Genomic DNA, 11968 nt, shown 5'->3' on the forward strand with positions numbered 1-11968 from the left:
TGCCTTTTATCCTTCTGCAATGCATTTCATCCACATCTACAAATTCATTCCATCAGCTCTCAAGAAAGACTGCTTTACCTACCTCAGGCTTATGATTTTACCATTCCAAATGTCTCCTTTATACACCTCTAGAAATGTATATCATTAGCATATCTAAGGATGAATCTGCTGAATCATTCCTTCCTACAGACAACCCTGTCTACATGCCCTATGCATGAGCTGCATAGAAATATTTTGACAGCTAAGTACTTCCTGGTCAAGGAAGCAGGAGCTGCAACACTGAACAAAATGGCATCTCCCTCCCACAAAATGGTGGCAGAAACCTTCCAGCCAGGGCTCCAACCCAGGAAGCCTGGGCAGCGCGGGACGTGCTTTCAAAGGGCCAGAGGCAGCGCTGCCTAAAGCCCTCCCAGCTCCCCAAACCACAGGCCTGCACACACCTGCGGCTTCTCCAGGAACACCCAGCTACGCCCATGGGACCTCGGGGAGCGCCAGGCACAAGTGCTGCAGGGCAGGCTCTGCGCTCCCAGCTGGCCGTCCTCCTCCCAGGCGCTCGCTCACCGCAGGAACACTCCTGCCACAGGAACCTCCCTGCCACGGCCGTACACCAAACCACGGAGCTCTCGCACAACCCAGCAACAGCCCTGCTCTCCAAGCGTGCTGTGCGCAACGATGAGCACAGCACACTGCTGCACCTCAAACGCCTCATCCTCGCCCCCCAGCACCTCATGTGCAACCTGAGCAGAGACAGTGCTTCGGGAAAAGGCCACCTCACACTCCTCAAGATACTCCAGCTCTACGCAGAGCAGCAGAGAGCCCATCCACCACCACACCAAGGCGAGCCTCTGCTGCCCGCCTACCTGCACCAGGCTCTCTCAAATCTGCAGTGCTGCCGCGAGGGACCACGTGAAAGGCTGGTCTGCACTGCTCTCCCCAAAGAGACCCTCTCCCATCACCGCTTCCCTTCCTGGGGAAGTCACCAACTGGGCAACAACACACCAACTTCAAAACAAAGAGAAATGATAACCCTCAGCACATGTCACGTGCCACCACGCACACCTCAGGCTCTCCCGTCCTGCCCCCAACTTCACAACGGTCCAGCTGTGGGGCCCAACAAGGAGGCACAGCATCAAGTCCTCTTCTGCACCCTCCTCAAACAGTTCCACTTTATGCACACACGGCACTTCACTAACCCAACCCTACCTCTTGCTCTGTACCCTTATATTCACACACACGTCTGCCCATCTCCCCGCACCCATACAGACAGCACAGCCAGTACACATCTCCACACTCACATGGCTCCTGAGCCCTGCAATTTCTGCCCTTGCTTCTCCAGCAACTGATCCTGCAACAATCCCTCAGCAGCAGCTGCCCTCACAGCTGCCCTCTGCAGACCTCGAGCTGTGCTCCGGGGAATGACACGGTGTTTGCGGAGGCCCGCCTGGCAGCCACCTCACACAGCTCCACAGACCAAGGGCACGTCCCAGTGCTCTATGACACCTCCTGGCTGCTCCCCAAACAGCTCAGTGCTTTTTCTACAGCCACGCAAAGTGGAAGGCCTGAACCTGCCTTTTATCCTTCTGCAATGCATTTCATCCACATCTACAAATTCATTCCATCAGCTCTCAAGAAAGACTGCTTTACCTACCTCAGGCTTATGATTTTACCATTCCAAATGTCTCCTTTATACACCTCTAGAAATGTATATCTTAGCATATCTAAGGATGAATCTGCTGAATCATTCCTTCCTACAGACAACCCTGTCTACATGCCCTATGCATGAGCTGCATAGAATATTTTGACAGCTAAGTACTTCCTGGTCAAGGAAGCAGGAGCTGCAACACTGAACAAAATGGCATCTCCCTCCCACAAAATGGTGGCAGAAACCTTCCAGCCAGGGCTCCAACCCAGGAAGCCTGGGCAGCGCGGGACGTGCTTTCAAAGGGCCAGAGGCAGCGCTGCCTAAAGCCCTCCCAGCTCCCCAAACCACAGGCCTGCACACACCTGCGGCTTCTCCAGGAACACCCAGCTACGCCCATGGGACCTCGGGGAGCGCCAGGCACAAGTGCTGCAGGGCAGGCTCTGCGCTCCCAGCTGGCCGTCCTCCTCCCAGGCGCTCGCTCACCGCAGGAACACTCCTGCCACAGGAACCTCCCTGCCACGGCCGTACACCAAACCACGGAGCTCTCGCACAACCCAGCAACAGCCCTGCTCTCCAAGCGTGCTGTGCGCAACGATGAGCACAGCACACTGCTGCACCTCAAACGCCTCATCCTCGCCCCCCAGCACCTCATGTGCAACCTGAGCAGAGACAGTGCTTCGGGAAAAGGCCACCTCACACTCCTCAAGATACTCCAGCTCTACGCAGAGCAGCAGAGAGCCCATCCACCACACACCAAGGCGAGCCTCTGCTGCCCGCCTACCTGCACCAGGCTCTCTCAAATCTGCAGTGCTGCCGCGAGGGACCACGTGAAAGGCTGGTCTGCACTGCTCTCCCCAAAGAGACCCTCTCCCATCACCGCTTCCCTTCCTGGGGAAGTCACCAACTGGGCAACAACACACCAACTTCAAAACAAAGAGAAATGATAACCCTCAGCACATGTCACGTGCACCACGCACACCTCAGGCTCTCCCGTCCTGCCCCCACTTCACAACGGTCCAGCTGTGGGGCCCAACAAGGAGGCACAGCATCAAGTCCTCTTCTGCACCCTCCTCAAACAGTTCCACTTTATGCACACACGGCACTTCACTAACCCAACCCTACCTCTGCTCGTACCCTTATATTCACACACACGTCTGCCCATCTCCCCGCACCCATACAGACAGCACAGCCAGTACACATCTCCACACTCACATGGCTCCTGAGCCCTGCAATTTCTGCCCTTGCTGCTCCAGCAACTGATCCTGCAACAATCCCTCAGCAGCAGCTGCCCTCACAGCTGCCCTCTGCTCAACATAGGCACTGCCCAGGAGGAGCAGCACACACTGAACCTGCACATCTCCACACAGCAATGGGCAAATCTACACTGGGCACTTGCATCCTTCTCTTAGCCTTTCAGAGACTTTGCAGCTGGTGCACCGAGCTTCAAACAATCAGAAGATGTTATTGCCACCTGCCAGAAGAAAAAAGACACACAAGGTTCATTTCTCATTGGACCCAGTCAGTTTCAAATGACATCATGTGCCACAGAAACATGTAAGTGATGTAAAGTCCTGATCATATTAAAACATCCCAAACACTCAAGCACTGAGAATTCCAGCAAAAAATGCCGTTCTATCTATAACCGTTTTTCTAGCCACATTCATTCAAGAAACATGGAAAAGCTGATAGGAATATTTTGGGTTCCTTTTTGTCTACTGTCTCTTTTAAATACTAGACACAATTTCTTATTTGGCAAACATGGCTTTTGAAAATTCTCTTGCCTAATCTTTCTGAGTTCTTTTGCTACTCAGGTAAAATTAACTGTATATGAACCACATCTAAGGAGTGATGAAGAAAATTTAAAATAACCTGTAATGGCAGTTTTTAAAGTTGATTCAAAAGAAACACTTCACTAAAAGAAGAAACTGAGGATCACGGGGAACGACATCATGTCAATATCAGACTTGTTAGTTGCATACCAATACAATAGTCGAACCATATCAGAAATAGCAAACAGCATATTATAAAGTCCATCTCCTAAACTATATTGTGAGGAGTAGTCACGACGACAAGTTAACGAGGTGACAGGTACTAGAGTACAAAGGTTAAACTGAATCCAGACTCAACCCACACCTTAAAGTCTTTCCATTCCTATAGTCAGCAATTACACAGACTTGCAAGGCAGTAATGGTGACAACACCGATACATTAACAGAAAGCTACACAGCTCAGAGTAGCCTCCGAAGCTTTTTAATAAATCGTTTTTGAGTTAAGCTGCTTTACCATGAGGTCATTCAGCAGTTACATTTTCCCGACGGTTCACTGTCTCCAGACAGGACACTTCACTGGAAACGGAGCCCGAGCTGCCTGACCATCACTAAGTCAACGCACATCGCCCAAACCACCACTGCCAACACGTGAACGTTCGAAACTTCCTTCAGAACGCTCAGAACGGATGATCCGCGCTGCGGATCATTAGCCAGGCTAAGGAAAAGAGGAAATGCTGACAGCTCTCCCGCAGGGAGGGCATGCACTCCCTGGTAGCCTCGCTTTTCGCAGACTACAAACACTTCCCCAGGGAACACATCTCCGACGGCAGAAAGCACCCACTAGCCCGCTGAAGACGGGACACTTTCTCTGTCACCGCGCAGGCACTGAGGAGGAACAGCCTCCCGCTGGCTGGCAGCGCTCGTCCCTCCTCGCTGCCTTTCCCCTCAGACCGCGAGAACTTACGCCCGGCGGGGCTCCACTCCTTCCTTTCCACTTCCTCCACCCGGTGCTCTCAGGTACCGGCCAAAGCCTCTTCGGGCCGCCGCCACGGGCCGGGCCGGAGCCGGGCGGAGCCGCCTCCCTGCGCGGGACCGGGGACCGAGGGGCTGCGCGGCCGCTCCCCGCGCCGCCGCCCAACCGGCCCGGGCCGCCCCACCCGCCCGGCCCGACCGCCGCCTCCGCCCCGCCCGCTCCGGCCCCGGGCGCCTGCGCAGCATCGTGTCGTGCCGCTGCCGGGAAGGGCCACGTGTGCCCTCGGCCGCGCGAGCCGGGCGGGACCCGAGCTGCGCTCGGCCGGGGCTGGCGTTCGGCCGCGCCTCTACCGCCTCAGGCCGCCGTGCCGCCTTCCCACGGAACCCGTGAAGTCTCAGTCCTGTCATAAGGCAGCAGCCAAAGTCGCCTTCCAGAGGGAGCGGCTGAGAAATAACAGCTTTGTTAGAGAGTCAAAATCTCTTCTGCAGAGAATAATAGAATATTAAGGGGTTAGAAATGACCTTTACGATCATCTGGTCCCAAGCCCCTCTGCCATGGGCAGGGACACCTCCCACTAGAGCAAGTTGCTCGAGGCCTTATCCAGCCTGGCCTTGAACGCTGACAGGGTTGGGGCATCCACAGTCTCCCTGGCCAGTCTGTCACAGTGTCTCATCACCTTCACAGCAAAAAAAATTCCTCTTAATATCTAACCTAAATTTTACCTCTTTCAGTTAGTACCTGATTATCCTTGTCCTCCTGCTAGTTCCTGGCAGTGCCTTTTTGCCTTCCCCAACCAACCCTTCAGAAACTGGTTGCAATGAGGTTTCCACACAACTTTGCTTTTCTCTAGGTTGAACAGCCCCTAAGTTTCTGAGTCTGTCTTCATAGGGAAAGTGTTCCATTCCTTTCAGCAACTTTGTGGACCTCCTCTGGACTTGTTCCAGTAGTTCCATGTCTTTCTTAGGCTGCGGGCACCAGAACTGTATGCAGTACTCCGTGCAGATCTTTAATTAATTCACTTAAATGCCTCAATTTCAGAGTACCAAATCCCACTGGATTTAGTTCTGCAGCTGGAGCTGTCTCTTGTAACCTTGTACAAAAACCACTCCACAGGTGCTCCATCAAGGAGGTGCTGGTGGGTGCCTGCCTGCACTGCTATGGGACTGCAGCCCTTCTCAGGAGGGCTGTGCTTGCCCAGCCAATATCCAGGTGGTGTGCATCTGCATTGGCACCTTGGCCACTACTGCCTTCTTGAAAGCTGTAGACCCACAGCTTCAGCTTTCACTGTGCTGTCCAGCATTCCAAGCACATGGCTGATTTGTTCCCCATGCAAGTGGTTACTAGTGATGGAAAGCTGCTCAGCATCCTGTACGAGGGGCCCTCCCCTTGCATGTTGCCTGCAACAGCATTCCTCTCTCTGTAGATCATCACTTTTGAGAGCCAGACTGGAAGCAGCATCAGGCCAAGCTGTGTGGTCACCCAGTAGTGGAGATCTGCCAAAGCCAGAGGCTGGCCCCACGGAGGAGCACATGCCAGGACAGAGGTGGGGCTGCTGAACCTCACAGGGTTCAGCAAGAGACCTCGAGGGGCTCCCACCTTCCTCTATGACTGCTACAGCTTCCACAGACTGCTTGCTGCCAGAGTCCAGTATCCTCTGACAAAGCATTTTTAGAAAATTCACACATTGAAGATTCAACATTTAATACAAAGTTTACTCATTTGAGGCTATTTTAATTTACAAGGGCTTTCCATTTAGTAGGGCAATATGGTAAACATGCAGATTAAATTTTGCAGACTGTAGCATTTCCAATATATTACAGAATCACAATACAGTTGTGAATCTCCTAAGTGGCCTCTAGAATATGCATATTGTTACAACACTGTCTTCAGCTGCTGAGGGGATATGTGTGCTGCAGCCAGCTTAGGGCTGAAGCACTCTCTTTAAAGGTTCTTTGTTCATAGTTTTTTGACATTCTGGTACTTAATTGTGCTTAATCTAGCTGTCACAGCTAAAATAAATAAAACAAGGTTGTAGGCCAGGAGAAGTTTGTACAGAGCAAGGTTCCTGAGGCCTTGTAAACAGTACTTATGCCACTGCCCAGAACACTATCCTCATCCTCGAAAAGCAGGTCTTACTTTTTTTTTTTACTTTTTACTTTTTTCTTACTTTTTTTTTCCTTCTCTTGGTCTAATGTAGCCATAATTTTGTACAGAGAATTGTTGGACACACTTGTACTACATCAAATGGGATATTTGCAGCACCAGCACAATGATGTAGTGAGAGAAATAGGGGCCAGGTGTGAAGGCCTTGAGAAGCAAGAAGCATAGAGAAAGTAGAAAGTAGAAGTACAGGCATGAGGTGTGACAAGATGGTGTCACAGAAACTGCAGGAAAAACGGAAACTCTTCAACAATGTTTTCAGGGTAAGAGAATCAAGGCATTACTTTATTCTTCCCAGGATGGGCAACAGAAATTATTTCATCCACACGTGCCTGGATTGTGAAGTGAAAATCATTCCATCACACAGGGTTTTTTTACCAGACTTTTCACATATTTATACATTAAACCCCAAAGAAATTCACATTTGTTGGTCTTAAATTACACAATTCTTAGTATTTGATTTCCTATTGGCTACTGATCATCTTTGATGTTAATTGCGTGTTTATTCTTTGTTTCTCTTGACAATCTTTTCCCAGCCCAGGTGTCTCCAACTGCACTAGAAGTGGTAATGTTCATTAATGTTTGTTAATGGTCATTAATAGTTATCGTTTATCTCCTGTGTATCTTCTGGCTACTCGGAATCCAGAGATGTTAAGATCATAGAGACACGCCTGAAGAACAGGATCTTTTGAAGAGAAACTTCAATTCCCTTCTCCCTGGGCAAAAGCAAACAAATCTCTGACCAAAGTTACATTAAAAAAATTAAAAGTGGTATAATTTCCAGCAAGTGAACAAAGGTTTAAGGCAGGGTTTGGTTTGCAAAGGCTGCTGTTGGCCCTCTGCCAGTCTGAGCAGGTGAATGGACGTGTTCACCATGGGCACAGTCTCTTGCAGGCTTGCATTTCCAGGACTGAGACAAAATTCTAGACCAAACGAGTTTCACAACAAAGACCTCATGTAGCTTGGTAATCAGATACACCACCAGTAAGAGGTCTGATTGATATTTTGTGCTGAGAAAGGCACATGACACAGCTGTGAGAGCAACTTCTTCTCCCAGTGGCCCAAATACACTGTGGTTATGGTTCGTTGGACGGAACAGGACTAAAACCTGCAACTGACGGCCAGGTTTCCAAAACTACTGCGAGTGACAGTGCAGGGCTACTCCCCTCATTCCCTTTGATGCTGTGGCAGCCATAAGAACCTCTGAAATCCTCACGATATGGTGATGGGCAGGCAGACATGGGAGAAGAGGAGCTTGAATGCTTTTAAAATCAAAAGTTCTAAATCCAAGATGAGATTTCTGCATTTCTGTGACGCATGACATCTCCACATGTCCAATGAGTGGGTCCAAAAGGTGGGAAATTCCTGTGTCTTTTTGTGGCAGGTGGCAATCACATCTGATTGTTTGAAGCTCGGTGCACCAGCTGCAAAGTCTCTGAAAGGCTAAGAGAAGGATGCAAGTGCCCAGTGTAGATTTGCCCATTGCTGTGTGGAGATGTGCAGGTTCAGTGTGTGCTGCTCCTCCTGGGCAGTGCCTATGTTGAGCAGAGGGCAGCTGTGAGGGCAGCTGCTGCTGAGGGATTGTTGCAGGATCAGTTGCTGGAGAAGCAAGGGCAGAAATTGCAGGGCTCAGGAGCCATGTGAGTGTGGAGATGTGTACTGGCTGTGCTGTCTGTATGGGTGCGGGGAGATGGGCAGACGTGTGTGTGAATATAAGGGTACAGAGCAAGAGGTAGGGTTGGGTTAGTGAAGTGCCGTGTGTGCATAAAGTGGAACTGTTTGAGGAGGGTGCAGAAGAGGACTTGATGCTGTGCCTCCTTGTTGGGCCCCACAGCTGGACCGTTGTGAAGTTGGGGGCAGGACGGGAGAGCCTGAGGTGTGCGTGGTGGCACGTGACATGTGCTGAGGGTTATCATTTCTCTTTGTTTGAAGTTGGTGTGTTGTGCCCAGTTGGTGACTTCCCCAGGAAGGGAAGCGGTGATGGGAGGGCGGGGAGGGTCTCTTGGGGGAGAGCAGTGCAGACCAGCCTTTCACGTGGTCCCTCGCGGCAGCACTGCAGATTTGAGAGAGCCTGGTGCAGGTAGGCGGGCAGCAGAGGCTCGCCTTGGTGTGTGTGGTGGATGGGCTCTCTGCTGCTCTGCGTAGAGCTGGAGTATCTTGAGGAGTGTGAGGTGGCCTTTTCCCGAAGCACTGTCTCTGCTCAGGTTGCACATGAGGTGCTGGGGGGCGAGGATGAGGCGTTTGAGGTGCAGCAGTGTGCTGTGCTCATCGTTGCGCACAGCACGCTTGGAGAGCAGGGCTGTTGCTGGTGTTGTGCGAGGAGCTCCGTGGTTTGGTGTACGGCCGTGGCAGGGAGGTTCCTGTGGCAGGAGTGTTCCTGCGGTGAGCGAGCGCCTGGGAGGAGGACGGCCAGCTGGGAGCGCAGAGCCTGCCCTGCAGCACTTGTGCCTGGCGCTCCCCGAGGTCCCATGGGCGTAGCTGGGTTGTTCCTGGAGAAGCCGCAGGTGTGTGCAGGCCTGTGGTTTGGGGAGCTGGGAGGGCTTTAGGCAGCGCTGCCTCTGGCCCTTTGAAAGCACGTCCCGCGCTGCCCAGGCTTCCTGGGTCTGGAGCCCTGGCTGGAAGGTTTCTGCCACCATTTTGTGGGAGGGAGATGCCATTTTGTTCAGTGTTGCAGCTCCTGCTTCCTTGACCAGGAAGTACTTAGCTGTCAAAATATTTCTATGCAGCTCATGCATAGGGCATGTAGACAGGGTTGTCTGTAGGAAGGAATGATTCAGCAGATTCATCCTTAGATATGCTAATGATATACATTTCTAGAGGTGTATACAGGAGACATTTGGAATGGTAAAATCATAAGCCTGAGGTAGGTAAAGCAGTCTTTCTTGAGAGCTGATGGAATGAATTTGTAGATGTGGATGAAATGCATTGCAGAAGGATAAAAGGCAGGTTCAGGCCTTCCACTTTGCGTGGCTGTAGAAAAAGCACTGAGCTGTTTGGGGAGCAGCCAGGAGGTGTCATAGAGCACTGGGACGTGCCCTTGGTCTGTGGAGCTGTGTGAGGTGGCTGCCAGGCGGGCCTCAGCAAACACCGTGTCATTCCCCGGAGCACAGCTCGAGGTCTGTCCCTCCATCCGGGCTGAGAAGGCTCCATGCCCAGGTGGAGCCAGTGGGATGGTCATGCAGTGCATATCCCTGGGGCAGGCTCTGGGCATGCCATGGCCCTACGAGACATGAGCAACACAGGCTGAAAAAACAGAAGGCCAGAACAAAATCCCTGTGTCAGAGAATCCTGTGCCTGGAATAATGAAAAAAAGACTGTAAGAGGCTCCTCAAAATCGTACCTGACATTCTTTACAGCTATGTAATCTTTGCAGATAAGCAGTCTCAGCATGCAATGAAGTCTGTCCTGTTGGACAAAGTTACTGCAAGGCCCATTAGCACCATGGAAAAGGCAAGTGGATCATTATGAGAATTGATGTGTTGCAGAACTTTTCATCTGTCTTCGTCATGCATGTGGCTCTGAAGGGTTGGACAGATGCAGAGCTGCTGAGCAAGGCAAAGAGGCTGCATGACAGACTACTGTGGTCTACACGGGGCAAGGTCACACCAAGCCACATGTTTTGTTGGAGACTGAGCTTCATGTTCACATGCCCATCATCTTCCTGTCCCTCTTCTGAGGTGATTTTCAGGCAAATGACATTCTCAGATTTCTCAAGGTCTTTTCTAATCCATCCATGGAAACACATACTAAAGGACTCTGCACTGGCCACATAGTGAACAGGCTAGTAAGTGTAGATGTGCGTTGGCATTGTCTGGTCACAGCCTGGAACTGCTTCTGAATTTTTTGTGTGCTCCTTTGGAACATGCAGGAAGAAGAAGGGATTCTTTGCCTCCGTGCAGTTATATTGCATACGTGCTGTGTGCCTGTTTGCGTTCAAGCACAGACAAAACTGCTTGTTCAAGCTCTAGCACTGCTGGATTGCTATTTTTATCAGCGCTGACTGTGCAGCAGGTACGCTGTCTGATTTGTAAGTAGGAGTTCCTGCAGTAGGAGATGTCTCTCTAAGAAGGAGAGGCCCTCCTGGCAGAGGCTCTGTGTTGAGCCAGCCCAGCAAAGGTGCTGGGTGTGCAGCAGAGGAGGAGGAAGAAGAGGGGGAAGGATGAGCTGGAGAGCTTTGCTGGAGAAGTTGCCTGACTTCTAGTGTCATCATCCATTGTCCTTGTTTTCTTGGTCTGTGCGGGTCACCCTGGAAGAAGAAGAGAGGCCCCTGGAAGAAGCTGTTGTTGCTGCTTAGCAATCTCTTGCTTTTGTTGTTTTTCTGCTTTGATTGTCCTGTCTTGGTTATGAGAAAAGATCGTTTTTGGAGCTGCTGTTTGCTAAACTTCAGAGGTGCTGGTGAAATCCCTGAGTTTCTCCTGCCCTGCTACTGTGCAAAATGGTCATCTCTGATGTTCCTTGGGGTCCATGGCTAGCAAGGTAACAGTGCTGGCCCACGAAGGCCTACTTTTCAGACTGTGCCACTGCCTTGTAGGCAGAGCTGAGGTTTGCAGAGTATCAAGTGTGCAGTTTTGCAGAGTGAAGGCTGTGTCTTTCACCTGTGAGTTGCCTGAGATGTAACCTGTTGTGGCATCTTCCAGGTGCATGGTTGTTCTGAGACTGTATGGAGAGATGGGTCTCTTTATGTGCTGCAATCTGGTGGTGGAGACTGTGGTTTGTGAATGCCTGGGTGCAAGCCATGGTGCTGTAGCACAGAGACCCACAACTTGTCTGTGGGTCTGTACCCCAGGATAGAGAGAGACAACTCTTTACATCTTTGGATGCTGCCACAGCTACCCTGACAGGTGATGTGTGTGTTGAGGGGGATGGTTGTTTGCAGGTGGCTGCCCTTTCCCTCTTGCCTGACTTCTGTGTTGCAGTGTCAGTGTTGGTGCCCCTGCTCGGCGTGCTCGGAGCCAGGAGCCAGCTGACCATGTTTGGGTGAGCTGAGCTGAGGGCTGGAGCTGCAGTTCTGCTGGGTTAGCGGTACATGCTGCTTTTCCAGCCCCGTTTGAGCCTCTCTAATCCCGGTGGCTTAATCAGCTGCTGCCCCATCATTTCTTTCTGTGTTGTTTTCGGCTGCCCTGGGCCGTCAGCTGACCGTGGTGAGAAAGTGTTGCCGTTGCTCATTGTGGCTGCGCTAAGTCCTCCGGAGCTGTGATTGTGGCAGTAATCCTCTGCAGGGGGAGGACTCCGGCCCAGGGTGGGTAGGAAGTCAGCTGGCATTGAATGGAAATGGCAGTGGATGTGCCACTTGCACTGGTGGCGGTGGTGTAGCTCTGAAGTGGCCCAGAGCAGCTCAACAGCTTAGTCCTGCTGCGGTGCCTACTCTTTCTGGAAGATCCACTGAAAGCAGACAGGTCCTGCCTCACCCACCTGCATGAATCTC

The 11968-nt window shown here is 51.5% G+C and overlaps 1 protein-coding gene across 3 annotated transcripts in view; it reads right to left on the reverse strand.

Annotated features, from left to right (window-relative positions):
• TDRD7 (tudor domain containing 7) overlaps positions 1–4586 on the reverse strand; it is a 47125-nt gene extending 42539 nt beyond the window's left edge. For all 3 annotated transcript variants that reach the window (XM_030237136.2, XM_030237135.2, XM_030237134.2), the window contains exon 1: positions 4375–4586. The gene's annotated coding sequence lies outside the window, so the exon portion shown is untranslated. The remainder of the gene's footprint in view (positions 1–4374) is intronic.
• Between the last annotated feature and the right edge of the window lie 7382 nt (positions 4587–11968).

The sequence above is a fragment of the Serinus canaria genome, chromosome Z, assembly GCF_022539315.1.
Source record: "Serinus canaria isolate serCan28SL12 chromosome Z, serCan2020, whole genome shotgun sequence".
Classification (NCBI taxonomy): Eukaryota; Metazoa; Chordata; class Aves; order Passeriformes; family Fringillidae; genus Serinus; species Serinus canaria.